Below are 18,402 nucleotides of genomic sequence, written 5' to 3'. Positions count from 1 at the left end.
ATAATTGTGTATTACTTCATCCAAATCTCATCTTTTTAATTAATTTAGGGGAAAATTCACGTACCCATTGTGAACTCTCTTTGGTTTATTTAGGAACAGAGAAACTAATGGATACAAAATAAAGCAAACAAACCTAGATGTGTAAAACTGCAAAACAATACTCTGCAAAAGAAAACATTGCACTCTAATCTTTATAAGATAACTACTACCAGCATATAGTTTGGTCTCAACAAACCAATTTGATTCAGCCTTTATAGCTGACTTATAGTTCGGTTTTAACATGACAGATTTTTGGTCCAATGGGACCGATTTGTAATTCAGTCTAGTGTGGCCGATTTATATTGTGACCAATTTTTGGTCTCAAGCAATTGATTTCTAATACGACCGAATTTTGGTCTAATATGATCTTTTTTAAGAAGTGCTCAAAGCTATTTGATTTCTGCCAGGATAATATGGGTGTTCGGTTTCTCACTGTTACATTCCATCAATTTCCTTCCATCAATTGAATGAATGTGGGGGTCAATGTATACACCAGTTTTGAAATTCTTCAATGGATGTTTGGTGGCGATTATTTTCATACATGATGATCTTTTCATAGGAAAAATTACAAGTAGTTATTTTTCAAACTGAAAGCTACAAGTGGTGGTAGCGATACAAGCAGTGGTGTGGAGCTTACAAGCGGCGGCAGTGTCCTTTGGAAGTTACAACTTACAAGTAGTGGACAAGTGCTCTTCAAATTGCAAAAGGGAAGTTATCGGTGAGAATAACCGCCACTAGATAATTGCTATAAGAAGAGAAGGTTGCATCAAGAGAAAGGATCACACACAATATCAAAAAATTGTCTTAATTTACTTTGCTTTCCTGTTTTATTTTAGTTTGCAGTCATGTTAGTTTGTAGCCCTAATTACGCAGTACCGTAATTTGTAATCGTTCTCTGGAAGCACCAGAGTTCTTGTAATCGGTTTTTCAACGGTACCGGAAACTTGTTTCAGTAGTACTGAGACGTTGAAAGGAATCATCTTATAAGGTGAGTTGTTCTTCCATGCAGTAGTGATTATGTTTGGATTTTTCAGTTACTTTTAAGCGCATTTTAATAGTATATCAAAAGAGTTGGTAGAGCCTAAGGAATAAGTGCCGTTCCCCACTTCATCTCAATCGTTTGATAACCGATCCCAGGGGGCAAAAAGGCTCAATCATCCTCTTTCTGACCAAATTTTGGGAAACATTTTCCCCTGGCATGCCCTTACTGAAGCCCATTGGTTAGTCCGAGGCCAAACAATAACACACTTTGTATCATCATAAAGACAATTAAGCACCATATATTTTTTTTAAAACTAATATAGGTCATTAATCATGATTGAAATTAATCATAATCAGTTGGTTCCATCGGATGACACTGATCATGAAATCCGATTTGAACTGCAAGATCACAACCAATGAGAACTAAAAGTCAATTGAAATCTATACTGTAGAATCATGACTAGGCATGATCTAACACCCATATAATCACTTGGATTCAATCTAGGCCACAGACTCGAAAACAAGTGGTGCCTATCCACTCAAATAATCACCAATTGGTCTATTTAAAGACCAGAAACTCAAAAAATGAGGGGCATTACAAATTACACATGTTTAAAAAGGATTTCTAAACATTTTTATCTTCACTCTAGGTTGTCTCTTTAGCATTCTGTTTTTTTGCAAAAACAAAAACTAGTGTCTTGGCAAACTTGCAAAATCCTAAGGTATTCAAGTCTTTTGATTTGTAGATATAACACCAACAAACAACTTGTGAAATCTGAAGATATTAGAGTCTATTTTCCTTTTCTTTTCTTTTCTTTTTAAAAAAAAAACCCCAGATTAGATGACAGCCCTGGGGTACATATCAGAAAAAAATGTACAAGAGATGGGCGAGGAGCATGTTGAAGTATAAATGATCAAACAACACCAACAACTACAAGGTTCTTGTTTTAGCTCCTTACAGGATCTTTGGCTCCAACACCATATGAAACAACAGCTAATTGGTAGTTTGACATAGTATATATTAGAGCTATCGCAAACCCAACAACTCCTTGATATTAAAAACCCACTTGTATAGCCAACCCAAAAGAGGGCCCACTTGTGACACGTGTAGGCCAACCCCAAAAAAAGAGTGGCCACACATGAGGGGGAGCATTGAAGTATAAATGATTAAAAAACACCAACTCTAACAGCTTAAGCTTTTTCAGTAATTGGTAGTGTTACAGAGCCTGGCCTAGGAGAAGGCCCAAAAAATAATTACAACAGATAAAAACACAAGAAGACTCAATCTAAAGTTTCACAGAGCTTTGGGAAGCCTAAAGTGTCGACACTATCGGTGCCTCTAGCATGAAGGGGCAAATCCCTCCAAGAGCGGTAGAATCGGTTAGCTTTGGATGCGAATTCAATGTTAGTGAGTGCATTGTGAACTAAATTACCCTCCCAGAATTGGTGAATACATGATGGAGAAATGAGAGCCAGCAAAGACTTTATTTCAACACATATATTTTATAGGGGAATTGCTAGCGTCAATTTGCAGAAGACATTTCACGAATGGGCAGCATGTGAGAGCGACAACCTCATAAGAAAGACAAAATCTGTTGAAAAGTGAGCCTGTGTGGCTACTCTCACATGCAACAGCCCATGCGCAAAATGACTTCTGTGATGGACGCTAGCAAATCGCATTTTATAAACCTGGGGATGGTACTTTACCCACTAAAACGTCAATGAATACCTTACTGTCTGACTCCACAATTACGTTCGACATGGATGGCGAATCAGGTACAACCACGAAGGCCACCAAGATGGCAACTGAGAAGTGCTCTTGGCTTCCGCAACCATGTTAGAACTTCTCGTGAAATAGTGCGAGAAAGCAAAGAGGATTTTGGCTGAATTGTCGCGAATGACTACGCCACTGCTGGATTCACCTGATTTCCCTTTGGCTGCTCCGTCAATGTTAAGCTTGACAACTTTGCATGGAGAACGCTTCCACCAGATCGAACAGTCCTTAACCAGTTTACAATCCCAAGGAGAAAATCCCTATTTGCACAATAGAGCTTATCAAGCAAAGATGATTCAACTATAGGCAAGACAGAGGACATTGATCTGAGTCAGTCTTTTCATTCGTAGACGACACCAACAGACATTAGTTATCTTCACCAAGCTTTTATTGCATCCCATAGGTAAATTCTTTGTAACTTAGTGGACATCAATTCAGTTAACTGGTAAGGTAAATATTGTCATAGGGAAATATGTAAAGTACCGCTTTGGGTGCGTTTGGATTGCCTGAATCAGGAATCGGTATTGACATCACATTCCATTCATTTTCAAATTCCCCCAGTAAACAGAATGGCAATTCGAGTTCTAGTGTTTGGGTAAGCATTGAAATTCAACTAGGGAATCAGTCATGATTTCGATTCTAACGTTTGGTGCCATCTAGACCAATGTCCGAAGGGAATCAAAATTTCAAAAAACAAATTAAATACATGTTGATCTAGTCCGCAATCTGTTCATATGTGGCGATCATAGAGTTCCATGGCGCCAAATCTTTTCTCCATGGTATCAAATATTTGTTTTGCATCTCCAACACAACCTACTTTTGCATACATCTTGACCAGAGCAGAGCATTGGACAATCTGTTCATATGTGGCGATCATAGAGTTCCATGGCACCAAATCTTTTCTCCATGGTATCAAATATTTGTTTTGCATCTCCAACACAACCTACTTTTGCATACATCCTGACCAGAGCAGAGCATTGGACTCAAAAACATCAAAATCTAACCCAAGCTTTACAAAGTTCAGATGGATCAATCTCCCCATCAAAAGAGTTCATCAAAGGCGTACAAATGGGAAAAAACTTGATATAGTAAGCCAATCCATCCACACCCCCTCCAACATCATCTCCTCAAGCACACCCAATGCCTCACCGAGCTTGAAATTTTGGCAAAACCCAGAAATCATCGCATTCCAAAGCCCAGAAATTATACTTGAGATCGTAACAGACTTTGCATCAAACACTTCTCTTTTCTTTTTCTGGTATTTAACCTTTTGTAGAATACAAGAAACAGCTCAACCAGCAAAATTACAAAACATTAAACTAGAAATGTGCCAATAATATACTAAAAATTCCCGCTACAATTGAGAAGTATGAAAAATTTTGGAGTCCTACTTGATACTAATCCTAAAATACACTCACTGACCCAAAAGGCTCCTATTACGACGTTGGGTTTAATGATGGAGCAGTACATGAATGACTGAGGCAATTTCAAGCTCACTTATGGAGAGACCAAACACCCATAGAGAAGTGTCGAAGTAACATGCCTGTAACTCATCTTCCTATCATAAATTCACTTGAGGGGATTTCAAGGAGAGAACAAACACCCATTCTATGGAGCAACCATACATATATCAATGCATTAGTAAGAAATCCATTGACAAATCAAACCTCAGAACTTACCAACAACTCTCTGAAGAGCTTGTTTGATCACCCCCGCCGACGCTACCGATGCTCCCCTAAACTGCAGGAAAATTGTTTAACAACTCAGCATTTGAATCAACATCAACAACCTGAAAAGACAGCAAAAATCATTTTTGAATCACCCAAACCTTAGATCTTAGCATTAGAGAAAGAATGCCATCAACGGTGGATGATTGCACTGAGTAAACATATAAATGGAGATTGCTTATTGACTCCACTATTTCAAGCAATAAGAATTCCCTCCACGGACAACGCATATCAATCTGAACTTCCTTCTCAACTATGGGACTGTCAGATCTGCTAAACTATCCTTGGGTAAAACCCAGTTTAGTTCAGCATCTGCATTGTCTACGTCAGATGCCTTCCTCTTGTTTATGGACGTTTTTCCATTAGAAATCTCATTGTTTCCATAATTATCAGATGTTCTCTCTACTATACCTGGATGTTTCCTTCTTTCTCTTGCATCGGATCCAGCTGAATCTTTGCAAGCTTCCAACTCTTCCACCCTTCTCTCAAGCTCTTTCAAGTACTATATTGTGTCTCCAAGGATAGATGCCTTATCAACCTGTGAAAATATGAATATTCATCAAGAAGTAGCATTGCAGAGGGATTTGCTTGGCATGGAAGAAACTCTTATGTCACATATACAGAACAAGGAAGCTAAATAAAGTATGAAAGTTTGAATCCACAAAAATTAATGATCCCATGGTTTAAAAGGTCACTGTATCACTCAAATTTACCATAAATGATACAGAAAAGGGTAATCCACATATTAATATTTTTCTAAAAAAGACAGAATTCTTCATAAATACTGATTCTATTTAACTCACCACCTTTATATTTTACCTTAGATTGCAGAGGGATTCACCCACAATAAAAATGACACTATAGTCACAAAAGTTTGAACAAGCAGTCTTATTGTCTATTTTAGCAACAAATAAGGAAATGTTTAGGAATATGCATCTATATATTTTCCTTCCACTTGAAAAATGCAAAATGTGAATATAAAATTAGAAAAAAGGTCACGTTAGGTTCGGGTTCGGGTTGAGTCTTTCCAACCCGGGTTGAGTTCGGGTCAGGTTCGGGTTGAGGGTTTGGGCAACCCAACCCGAGTGAAGCCCGATATTTTTTTAAGCTTAAAAACTCGGGTTGGGTTGGATTGCACTCGGGTCGGGTCGGGTTCAGGTTGGAAAAAAGAGTTCCTTGGGTCGGATCGGGTTGAACCTTGTCGGGCTAGAAAATGGGTCGGATTCGGGATGCAAAAAAAGAGTTCCTTAGGCTAGCCTCAACCCGACCCGAGTTGCACCCCTAGCAATAGGTCGTCCACGAGCTCTTCGTCCACAAGGCATTTTATAAGCTTGAAAAAAAGTCAAGGAATCTCAGATTTGCAGTCCCCTCCGACGGCCTTTAGTAAAATGCTAATATCTCCTTGTAGAAAACTTTGATTTATAATCTGTTTGTTATGCTGGAAACTAGACTCGAAGACCTTTCAGTTGGTGTATTGCTTGCTCAGATCGGATACCGATAACCCTTTCAAATATGCCACGAAACAGACCCAAACTTTTTGGACTGCAAAAATTATTGATTGTGCCGATTATGAAAGTGAGCCACAAAATCTTCCTGCTCTGATACCAAATTTGGTGCAGGCTGCAACCAGCAAATGGAAACACAAAATGAAAATTGATCAAATAACATGAATAATGACAAAGATACAGCCGAGAATTGCTGAATCGGTTTGTAGCGGAATCACTCGATGCCAGGTAGAATGCTAGGAATCACTCGACCAGCAAGGCAAAATCGCTCAACACCGAAGGGGAATCACTCAACCCTTGGGAGGAATCACTCAACTCCAGATTTACAGTAATTTGCTACAAAGAATTTTAACCAAAGTACCATACTACCATCCCTTCTTTGCTAATTCTCATTAATATATATGTTGATAAAAGTGTAGTAAATGAGATACATGGACAATGACTCACAAATAACTTCTAAGACAGCTTCCAAAACGCCGCAAGTTCATAGGTAGTCAAAATACAAAAATCAACAAGTCTTAACATAATTCCCATAAAGCATTAAAGAAAGACTTAACTGATACACACTAAAAACTAGACATAGTAATTAGTTAGCTAAATTCCCATGCAACAACCCAAGACCAAGTCAAAACACATAGATGTGCCACATGGATGGCAAATGGCATCATCCTACAATGCCAATTGGCTATGACACTGCATCACTTTCTTTTCTTTTCCTTCACGCGAAAAACAAGTGTACGGACCCTTAAGGGAGACTATTTGTAAAAAAAATTAATGTTGTAATTATGAAGAGAAAATATGAAGGTTTTTTCTCCACCATTGAAAAAAAACCCTTTTTAATTAAAGTATTTTTTTGTTGTGATTCGACTTTCAACAATGGAGAAATGAGATACTAATTTAATCCCCTGTGTTAGGTTATCTTTTTTCCTTTTCGTGAATATAGGAATGAACAAGACATACATAAAATTGTCGTATCATTTAAATTTGGGATTTTTGCTGATTAGTCCCTACTTGGCAAAATAATTGCTTAATAGGCTCTAAGAAAAGAGTATTAATCTAACTTCAACAAGTTGTTAACATTTTAGCCCATTTTGACATTACACGTTAGTATTCTTAAAATTTCATCTAAATTTTAACCTGAATAATATCATTTAATTTCCAATGAAAAAGTTAACTTTTTCCTAATTTTTGTTGAAGGATTTTTGACGAAAATATAGGAAGAAATACTATTTTTGGCTGTTTCCTAATTTTTTTCTTAAATATTGGAAGGGAAATCGAAAATGGGCTAAAACGGATTAAAGATTGGGGGGTAAATTTGCCATTTTAAGATTTTTAGCTGAGAAAATTGACGTACGTCAATTTTAGTGATCTTTTAGCATTTTTTAAAAGTAGGACTGTTAGGATAATATCCTTTTCTTACAGACTATCAGGCAATTTTTTGCCAAGTAGGGACTAATCAGCAAAAATCTCTTTAAATTTTTAATGTTTTTCTTCTATTTTTCCTTTCTGAATCTAGAAATAATGATAAGAGAAAATGACACCATTTTAACAATAAGCCATTTTTTATTCAATATTTCGATCATTGTCACTGCAATGAGCTTAATTTCTTTTGAGAAAAAGGAAAGAATCAGTTAAAGAGAACAAGAAAAATTCAATATTATTATTGCTTTTATAAAAAAACAACATTTCTAAAATCATATCTTTTATTGTTTGATTAGTTTTTTAAAATTTAATTGCTTCACAAGCTTGTTTTTCCTTAATTTTAGATATTTTGTAAATGCAACTCCCATATTTCTCTTATAATTTACATTTTTTATTTTACAAATTCAAAAGTGGGAACTAACGTAGTTCATTGTATCAACCCACTTGATTATCGGCAACCCGTTTCAGTTCCCAAATTTTAAACCTTCCCTTTAGCAGCAATGATGCATAGATTTTTCAAAAATGCAGAGGCTCATGATTCAACAAATGTACTTCAAAAAATTCTGGAACCAAGTCACACAATGCTTAAATGCACTGACAAGAAAAATCAACCCTCCGAAAACCTACGAGTCAACGCATGAAAATACAACCCTCTGAAAACCTAGGAGTCAACCCATGCATCCTTCAAAAAAAATTCTTTATGATGCCCTTTCAGATTTTCAACTGAAAATTTCCTCAGCGAAGAAATGATTGTGGATCATAGTAATGACAGCTTAAATAGAAACCCAATGATAGAAAATTAACTACTAGTAACAGTCTACGATGGGAGTCAAGTACCTTGTCGATCGAAGGAACCAGCGATCTAAGAATCATAAACTTCTCGTTAATTTTCTCTCTCCTCCTCCTTTCTGACAAAACATGGTTCACACTTCACACTAATATCATCCCCTTCCAGTTTCCAATCTCTCTCCTCACTTCCGATTTCTTCTTGGGACTTCAGTGAGCAACAGCCATGCATCCAAGCGACATTAAACATAATTTTCTTTAATAATTTTTGTGACATGCTAATATGTACCTTCTGAGTATCCACATCCTTCCACCAATTTGTAAAGCTTGACCCACAAGTACGATTATAAAAGTAGGGTTTCTTAATTACACAGTGGGAATTTCTAAAAATGGCAGAAAGGGTTTTCAAATAGTGCGAGTCATCAGCTTCGAGATCCAATGAGCTAAGTTTTGTGTGATTGCAGTCTTGAAGCTCTAAATTTTTAATCTTTCCACCCTTTCGAGAAGATATGACCTTTTCAGGATTTGCAAAGGACTGAGATAATATACAGTCACTTGAATTTACAGAACCATGGATACAATTACTTAATTCGTCATCCATGCACTGCCAACTCTGAACTTGAGAAGTGCCATTAAGTCCCTCCAACATGAAAGAGTCATCAGCATTATGGTTGGGACAATAACCATTAGAACTGTTGTCAGAAGAGCCTGTTTTTAACTCCTCGCAGACATCAGCAAGCAATTCATCTATTCTTTCAGGGTCCAATTCAATTTCTTCACCCTTGTCTGCTTTCCGAGGGCTTGATGTAGACTGCTCGGAGCATACAGGGTTTGGAAACTCCAAAAAGAAAGTTATAACATGTTGAATGAGAGTAGCGTCCTCTGAGATCTTTAGATAATAAATACAGATGGAATCAGAATTACTTGTTTAATTAATGCAAGTGGCAACAGATGAGAGTTGATAACAATATTATTTAGCTGGAAATGTGACACAGAAAGTTACCAGTTGAGTCACACCAAGCTCAACAGTCTGCAAATCAATTTGAAGAGAAACCGTATTTCAACCCCCGATAGAATTTGTGATAATTATTAGGGATTTGCTAGGGACCATCGCACAAGGCATTTCAGGCCGGGATGTTGCATGAGAGAACAGCCACCTCAGATGAATCAAATGAATAAGATAAAATCTGTTGAAAAGTGAGCCTGTGTGGCAGTTGCCTCATGCAACAGCCTGCCCATGAAATACCTTGTGTGTTGGTCCCTAGCATATCCCTAATTATTAACATGGTTTCTCAAATATTATTGATAACTGTATAAAATAAATCATACCTGAATAGACGCACTCTGAGGGTTATAATTGGTAGCAGTATAGTTGTTGAACAGAAATCAACACAAAAAAATCAGCTCATTCTGTTGTTTAAAAAGAAAAAAGAAAAAAACACTGGTCTAATCTTCCAATCGAAGCTTGAATCAGAATAACATGAGAGTTTGGTCGAGGAACACTGACCTTTGCTAAATGGGAGCGAGTGAAGACTTTGCTTTCCGCATAATGAGCATTGCATTGCCAGATATGGTGACCATTTGCTAATGCCCTTCCAGGCAATCTGGGGTCAAACATTTGGTAAATCAAATGAAGGCCAATATATCAGCATAAACGAAACTTACAGAGTGAAAAATTGAATAAGCCATGAAACTTTAGCCCATGAAGGATGCATGAGATCTGAAGGCATTATGTTCATGGTAAACAAAATGCAAAGATGATGCTAATGAACCGAAGAAAAGATTATTTCTGAGTGGTCCTAAACAAGATATCAGGACAGTTAGTGATCATACACAGCACAAAAAAGAGAGGAAAGTTAGGGAAACAAGAGCCAAAGAAAATAACTATTGGATTTCTTTGACAGCACTAAATTAGAAGATACATACACAACACAAAAAAATTGTTATTGTCACCATTGTTATCTTTGAGGCCACATAGATGAAGAGAAAACAATGGAGAAAACTGAAACACTTGGCCATGACAACCTATTCAACATAAATGACCATATAAGTAAGCATTATTTCACCTAGACAAGGACAAAACCACCTTTTCTTTTACCAACAGAACTACCACTCTTTCTAGAGTTTGCATTAGAACTGAATTGAAGTTTAGGATAAGCTCTCAAGCTCAAGGTACTTGACTTTTCTTCCTTAGTTTTGGGTAGTTTCTTGCATCTCAATGATTTACATGTACCTTCTTTTTCCCATTGGTAACATCATGCACTGGGTTAACCCTTCTCATTTGATAAAGAGATTGTAATTTACATGTTAGTGTGTCACATGTAAACTGGAACATAAGCCAGTTCTGCTTTTGCGATCAAAGATGGAAGTGTGTTTTACTACTAGAGAAAACACCTCATTATAGTCCCCACCATCCTTCAGCACGTAGCCTTTTGGTACCCAATGTGCCTTAAACCTATCTTTATCAATCTAGGGGATCCTTTCTTATTTTTGTAACTTAACAAGTTCTCAAGTTTGATTTCATTGAAGAGATTTCTTCCCTTCACCATGGACATTGCCCACTAGCCATTGTATTTACTTTTGTTCTCTATCATCAATGCATAGGATACCATCTCTTCATAGACGTATCTGGAAAGTAGCAACATTTCTCTCGGGTTTATTGTACATTTGTCGCCTGATATGAGGCATCTTCCAATATCCTGGGAAGAATTAGGTGCTCCTTCCTTCTTTCTCCCCAAGCCAAGAGTGTTAGGCTCCACCTCCATAGTAACATTTCCCTTTCCACCATTCTACTTACTTAGATGAAGCATAGAAGACTCATAACAACTTACATCGTTACTTACATCATTTGTCCAAACTCCATTGCAAGCCACATTGGAGAGTATATAGCGTGCCTTTTTCAAGGCGAATTCTATTCATTTATTATGTGACCATTCTGTTGTGGAGTATTGGTATCGATGTAGTGACAAACAATGCCTTAATATTTTCAAAACTTCTCAAAATGCTTCTGCTGAAATTTAATACCATTGTTGGTCCTTGATTGCTACAACTTCTTTCCAATTTGGCTCTCGACCATAGATTCCCAATGTTTTAATGTGACTAAGACCTGATCCTTGGTCATCGAGGTATATATCCAGACCTTCCTCAAGCAGTTGTGCACAACTCAATCAAAACTTGCTAAGGCAACTAATTTGCTGTCATGACCAGTAAAACAAATCACAGATTAAGAAAATACAAGCCACGGAAGTCAAAGATTGAAATGAGAAAAAGACATACCGGAAGCCATGAATCTTGTTTTTCTTTCTCTCAGGGTTTCTCCTTGCTACACAATAGTCGGTGATGGGGACCGGTTTCCTTTCTCTTCAAGCGTGGATTCTCAAAGATTGGAAACAAATTCGTTGTATGCAAACAGGACCCAAGAGTTCTTTTTATAAGCGTTTGTGAGAAGAGATGCGACTCCTCATCGCACCGATCCCTCTCCCCAAACGTCTCTTTTAAACGTTTATACCTTTTACATAAAGTCTTTTCATTTAATGACTTTTCACAAAAGTAATTAACTAACCAAATGATCTCGACCCTCGATCTTGCAAAAGCCACATCCACCGTTAGGATGCTTTAAAATCCAAAGTTTTGAACATTATACTGTAACTTTGAAAGCCAAGTTTCAAAACCCAAAAACCGATGTAAAAATAGGTTCTAGAGGGTCAAAAACCCTAAGAACTGGTCCTACCTGGGTCAAAATATCAAAAAAAAATAATGGCCGAAACGGCAAAAAATGATGACTGGGCCGGACCGGTTCGGGTCGGGTCGGTTCGGATCTGGTAAGGTTAGGTGGGTTGTGACATCATCACGTCTCATCAGGACACGTTGGTGATGCCGTATAAATATTATATTACACATGCAACATTGTTCATCTCTTTTATTATTAATTTTTTTTTAAAAGTGCAACACTGTTCATGCCTACTTTCACAGGACACTATTCATCCCATTTTAGTAATAGCACTTTTGACTTTTCCAATTTAGAATTCCTAATATGCCCTTAGTAGGCAATCCGAATTCAGAAAATGGGTGGAGTCCCAGTATGAAAACAGGGAGTGTGAGTATAATTATTCATGCCCTTTTAAACAATAAATACTGTTCATCGTCTTCCTCGGCAATAAAATATTATTATTTCTGTAACTTCTTCCGAAAAAACACTAAAACTTCGATTTAACATCGGGAAGTCTATAGACATCGGATCCATGTTCCGTTTGTGCCGTTAGACCCGTCTCGGGATGAACTACATATCCATGCCAGAATACCGCCGGTCAGAATATCCTATCGCCGGCAGCACGCCATTTTCCGGCAATGCCCAAAACTTCCCAAAAATTAAATTTTCTACCTTTAAATGCAATCCAGACATCGAATCGACGAACCGTTTGTTGCGTTGGATTCGTGGGAACACTAGCAACGTTCCAGTAGCACTAAATCATCGATTGGATGTGTGGAGTGACGGTGGCATTCAAAATATGAAGTCACCCTATTTCTTTCAATTTTCACCCTGATTTTCTCGCCGAAACCATGGCTCTGATACCACATGTTCGTGTTCAATACAATATGAACACCGGCAACGGATCTTGGAGATTCAACATTGAGAAAATCACAGAACAATATGGAATGAATTGAAATGAGAAAAAGACTACCGGAAGCCATGAATCTTGTTTTTCTTTCTCTCAGGGTTTCTCCTTGCTACACAATAGTCAGTGATGGGGACCGGTTTCCATTCTTTTCAACCGTGGATTCTCAAAGATTGGAAACAAATTCGTTGTGTGCAAACAGGACCCAAGAATCCTTTTTATAAGCGTTTGTGGGAAGAGATGCGACTCCTCATCGTGCTGATCCCTCTCCCCAAACGTCTCTTTTAAACGTTTATACCTTTTACATAAAGTCTTTTCATTTAATGACTTTTCACAAAAGTAATTAACTAACTAAATGATCTCGACCATCGATCTTGCAAAAGCCACATCCACCGTTAGGATAATTTCCTAACAGATATTAATTATCTCAAATACGACAATCTCTCGCTATTGTGTGTGCGGGCGGGCGCCACACAGCTTTACATCACTAAAATACCCCTACACACTATAATGTATTCCAACATTCTCCCTCAAGCTAGAGCAACATGGAAAATATAAGTCAACAAGTTCCCAACTCAAAAACTTCATAAACAAATTAGAGAGTTGATCTTCAGACTTCACAAATGGAGTAAATTCATCTCCACTCATGACTTTATCTCGTATAAAATGGCAGTCAACCGCAATATGATTGGTGCCTTCATGAAACATTGGATTGAAATCAATGGGCACATCAGCTAGATTATCACAAAAAAACTGCATAGGAAGCTTCACTAGAAATACTAGCTCCAATAGAAAATGCTTCAACCAAATCAACTCACATGAATTGTGAGACGTACCTTAATACTCGTCTTTCGCACTAGACCGGGTATACACTTTGCTCAATTACCACCTAGAAAAATGAAATAGCCAGCAATAAACCTTCGAACAGAAGGAGATCCAGCCCAATCGGCATTCGTAAACCTTGTATTATGGATGTTAAAGTATAAAAGATTAAATAACACCTTCTCCAACAGCTTAACCTGGCTCTGATACCATTTTGACTTACCAACTTCTCCAAAAGCTTAAGCTGTTGGAGAAAGGCGTTATTTATCTTTTATACTTTAACACTCCCCCGCACGTGTTGCCCACTTGGCAAACACGTGGCACACATGTGGTCCAACTTTCGGCCAACCATCGCATGTGGATTTTTGCTATCTGGGAGGTTTGAACTCGAGACCTTTGGCTCTGATACCATGTTAACTTACCAACTTCTCTAATAGCTTAAGCTGTTGGAGAAGGCGTTATTTAATCTTTTTATACTTTAACAATGGAGGCGACCATTAGGCCTATACAACAGACCACTTCTAGGGATCCCATGAGATACAGTAAAACCCGTATTATGGCTTTCCATGGAGTAGATCCAAGAGTGCAAAAGGAAAATCTAGTCTGGTAACCCGTATTATGGCTTCCCACCTTTCTAAAATTCAAATTTTACTTTTAGGTACTATGTAAACAGAACTCATATTTTAGCATATTAAATAGTTCTAGATAAATTACCTTGGGTTTATATTTTTGTTTCAAATAGTAAAGAGACTATAAAGTGGTCTTTGAAATTAGAACCGTTTAAAGGGATTAGATATATGGCTTTGATTTCGCAGTTACGAGTATCTGACTTTTGTTATTGTGCTGTAACAACGTTACTTTGGCTTTATATTTTTGTTTCGAATTGTAACCAACTTACAACCTACTACTTGCGCCCCTGGTGGAAGAGGGACCAATTGCCATGTATGATTTGACTCCATAGCACCCATCTCTGCATTCATTGTTGCTCGCCAACCTGGATGAGCCATAGAATCTACCACAGAACGTGGAATAGAAACAAAGGACGTGGAATAGAAACAAAGGACATAGATGATAAAAAAGGAGCCATAAGAGGGTGACAAATGAGCATAAGAAACCACAACAAAAATGGGATGATGTGTAGAACGAGAGCATGTACGAGATGACATAGGGGCCTCATCAAGAGAAACAGTTAACTCTGGAGAAGTAGGGAGTCCTGCGAGCTGTGACGGAGCTGGTGGGCATGAGGTGTCGGCTGGACATGAAGGTAGTGAAGATTGCTGGCCTCAACGAGAATAAACCTACAATGGCTTGGATTGTTCCACAGGTTTAAATTCGAGACTGGAACGAGTAATGGTAGTGGAACCTAAGAAGGAGGAACTGAAATAGAGACAGAATTAGTAAAATAAAGGGTATCCTCAAAAAATGTGAAATCCCAAGGGTGATGGCAACCCGAGAGGGGGGTGAATTAGACTTCAAAAACTTTGCCAAAAATAAGTGGGGAATTCAAAAACTAAATGGCAAGTTAAACCACGAACAACAAAGAAGTAAAAATCAAATGCACAAACCAAAAGAGATAGAGCGAGATAAAAAGTGTGAATCGGGATTTTTAAGTGGTTCGGTCCAAGCCTAGCACCTACTCCAGTCCACCAAGACTCTTGATGGCTTCACTAAAAACGGATTCCCTTAACGGAGGAGAATCAACCCAATTACAACTTTCGGAGAAAGCTCCGCGACTCCCACACTCGCTCTACAGAGATGGCTCTGTGTCTCCACCAACACTCGCCAAATACACTTTTTGAATGTAGAAAGAAGGAAAAATGAAATCCCTTTCAAAGGGTTACAATGTTGAAGAAGATATAATTTGAAGCCTATGATCCAAATTTTTAATCTAAGATTAGAGAGGCATAAACAAGATGAATCACACAACTAAAAAGGATTCTGGAATGCCATGTTGAATTTTTCTGAATCTGCTAAGGTATCAGGAAAGTTGCTTCAAAAACTAATGAGTCAGAGAAGCATCGAGACTCCTAAAATAACAGAAATGGCAATTGAAATTGTTCCCAGCAGCCAGTAAAGGAAGTGGCAATAGAAATTGGTCCTTGCTAATCAGCAAAGCGAGTGGCTTGACTTTTATGAGGAGCAAAAGATGAACCTAACACACATAAGAAGCTTTGGTGTGATGTTACGTCAAGAAAATGCAAAATGAATAAGTATTGAAGCCTTTCAAAATTGCATAGACAGAAACTAGCCTGGAAACATTGAAAACCTATAATTCACAACAGAATACAAACAAGAATACTAAACCTTTATGAATAAATGAATGAGTGGTGTTTCTTGGGCGAAAAATTTCCCTCATTTTAGATTCATCTCCGGTTATGACTTATGGCATGGGTGGAAGGAGGTTTGTTGTAGTAACGAGCGAAAACCTAAAGTCATGCTGGTGTGGGAGCCTCTGCCGAGAGGTCACTATAAATTCAATTTTGATGGTTCTAGCATCGGTAACCCCGGTCCATCGGGTATTGGAGTGCTACAGGATGAGAGGCGAGAGGTCAATTGGGCTTTTGCGGGACCTGTTGGAGTCTCTGATGCATCGGAGGCGAAGGCGAAGGCGATTCACCAAGGTTTTAAACTCTTGGTCCCGGAGTTGCTTGATAAGTAGTGGTGGAAGGAGACCCCTTCGATGGTTTGAGGGGCCTATAAAGCATCATTGGAGGTTTGATAAATTCTTTGACAAGATCAAGGACCGAACTAGATCATCGGCGGTTGTTTTTCGTAACGTTTGTAGATCGGCAAACGATGTGGCAGATCATCTTGCGAGAGTAAGGGTTTCCAAGGAGTCTCGCCCTTTTTGACGCTCTCCCTCCTTGAGGCGCGTTTGTGTATCTATATTTCCTTTGTCTTTTTTCGGTTGTTCTCTTCCTGTCTCTTTTCTTTTTTCTGTTTTGCCTTTATCTCTCATGTAAGCAACAATCTCGGTCTGGTTTTTTTAATAAATGAATAAGGAAAAAGGAAAAGAATGATGCATAATATCTGAATAGGCATAATAGGAGACTAATTCAATCAAACAACAATAACCTCAATCTACATTTACTATTAAGCAGCTCTCTTAAATATAACCCGAAAAAACCAAACAACAGAAATTTTTTAATTAGCACATCCACTAATATAATTTCTTTCATTTGGACCAATAATGATCGAGGACAAATAAATAACTCATTTCATCACTATGGAAGAAAGAATTACCCTTGGCCAGGATTGAAAGTGAAGGACATGCAAACCAAGTAGTACCATTCTGAGTCTGAAAGATCTTCAGGCGATAATGCCACAGAAGGTCTCTTAGCCTGTTGGTTGTTTTCACCCGCTGACAGAGATTCATACAAATCTCTTAATTGCTCACTCCTCTGCAAACCCAATTGGTTAGCATTAAGCTTCATGGGCTGCACTGACTTCCTCGTCTTTATATCACCATTGTAGCACCCAGCAGCCCATTCTAACATCCTAGAAAACAAAATTTCCACCATAAAGAAATAAAAGAAAGATTACAAACATAACGATGTAAAAGAATCTAAAACCATTAAAAAAAACATTTTCAGTAAATTAACTATAAGCATTCTTAAATGGTGACACATCATAGGATAACTCATATTGCAGAGTAGTTTCTATGTGAAGTTTGCATCTTTTAGGAACAGGAACCATATAGAATAACATAAACAAACTAAATATATAAAATAAGAAGCAAGGATGGAATTTGAATTCTTGGAAACACATTTGATATTATAAACTGATTGTGTATACAAGCCGTGTTTCAAAATGCGTATGCGGGTAAAAACGCGCTTGAAGAAAAGCCTAGTCAACTTAGCACGACGCGGTCGAGTACTCGGTTGATGCAGTCATAACTCAGGAGAATCAAAGGAGTTTTTATTGACTCTGTAGGGAAAAACACAGAACACAGTGGCAAACGGCGGAAAGCAGCCAAGGGAAAAGGGAATCGACTCAGAGGAGTCCACGATGACAGGGGGGGTTTTTAAATTGTGGAAACAAGAAATTGCCAATCTAAAGCAGTGGAAATAGAAAGGTGATAAGAAAAATGCAAGAACATACAGTAATTGAGTAGAACAAAAATACATGAAAAGAAAGCAAGATATATTTCAAAGGTCACCAACTAAATTTTCATTTCTTAAAAGACCAGGTAAAGCATTATTAGCAATGTCCAATGACATTGACCTTGATTTTGACCTACTAATAAACAGTTAATGTTTTCAACAATTTCCACCACACAGCTTACACAATACAAATTATACTGGAGAAAACTGCCATTTACTTTAAAAAATCTGAACATGATCTATATACAGAAAGAAAAGGCATAATGTTCATTCACCAAACTGAACACTACCCATGTTTTATATCAGTCCTCTGAAAATTAAACAGAGCAACATGCAAAAATGAAGAAAGAAAAAAAGGGTTGGACTTTAAAGATTATATACCCTTGTTGTCTAATTGAGGTGGACCAGGAGACACCATAGCACCACTGAATGCTCCTAACAATAGCAGAAATCTCTCTCCTTAAGTGATTTTCTGGCACTCCTTCCGAGTTTTGGAGTCTAGTATCCATAGCACAATACATAACCTAGGCCTTCACAGTAGATTCTCTCTGCTTTTGAACCCTTGATTTTCAGCCCAACAACCAAAGGAAGTTGAAACTTGGAACTCCTCAAAGTTTTCTTAGGTGC

At 37.8% G+C, this 18,402-nt stretch overlaps 1 pseudogene across 1 annotated transcript; it reads right to left on the bottom strand.

Annotated features, from left to right (window-relative positions):
- Window positions 1-3,507: 3,507 nt before the first annotated feature.
- LOC143856994 (transcription factor GLABRA 3-like) lies at window positions 3,508-18,284 on the bottom strand (annotated as a pseudogene). Its single transcript, XR_013238439.1, has 8 exons — window positions 18,157-18,284; window positions 16,916-17,170; window positions 9,742-9,838; window positions 9,564-9,578; window positions 9,481-9,506; window positions 8,286-9,157; window positions 4,623-5,059; window positions 3,508-4,534 (listed from the first exon to the last, which is right to left on the bottom strand). The product of XR_013238439.1 is annotated as a transcription factor GLABRA 3-like (transcript).
- Window positions 18,285-18,402: the final 118 nt, after the last annotated feature.

The sequence above is a fragment of the Tasmannia lanceolata genome, unplaced genomic scaffold, assembly GCF_043159265.1.
Source record: "Tasmannia lanceolata isolate RefF3 unplaced genomic scaffold, GAP_Taslan_0.1 ptg000024l, whole genome shotgun sequence".
NCBI lineage: Eukaryota > Viridiplantae > Streptophyta > Magnoliopsida > Canellales > Winteraceae > Tasmannia > Tasmannia lanceolata.
Note: the sequence above shows the minus strand (reverse complement) of the source record. Positions and strands in the feature narration are given on the sequence as shown.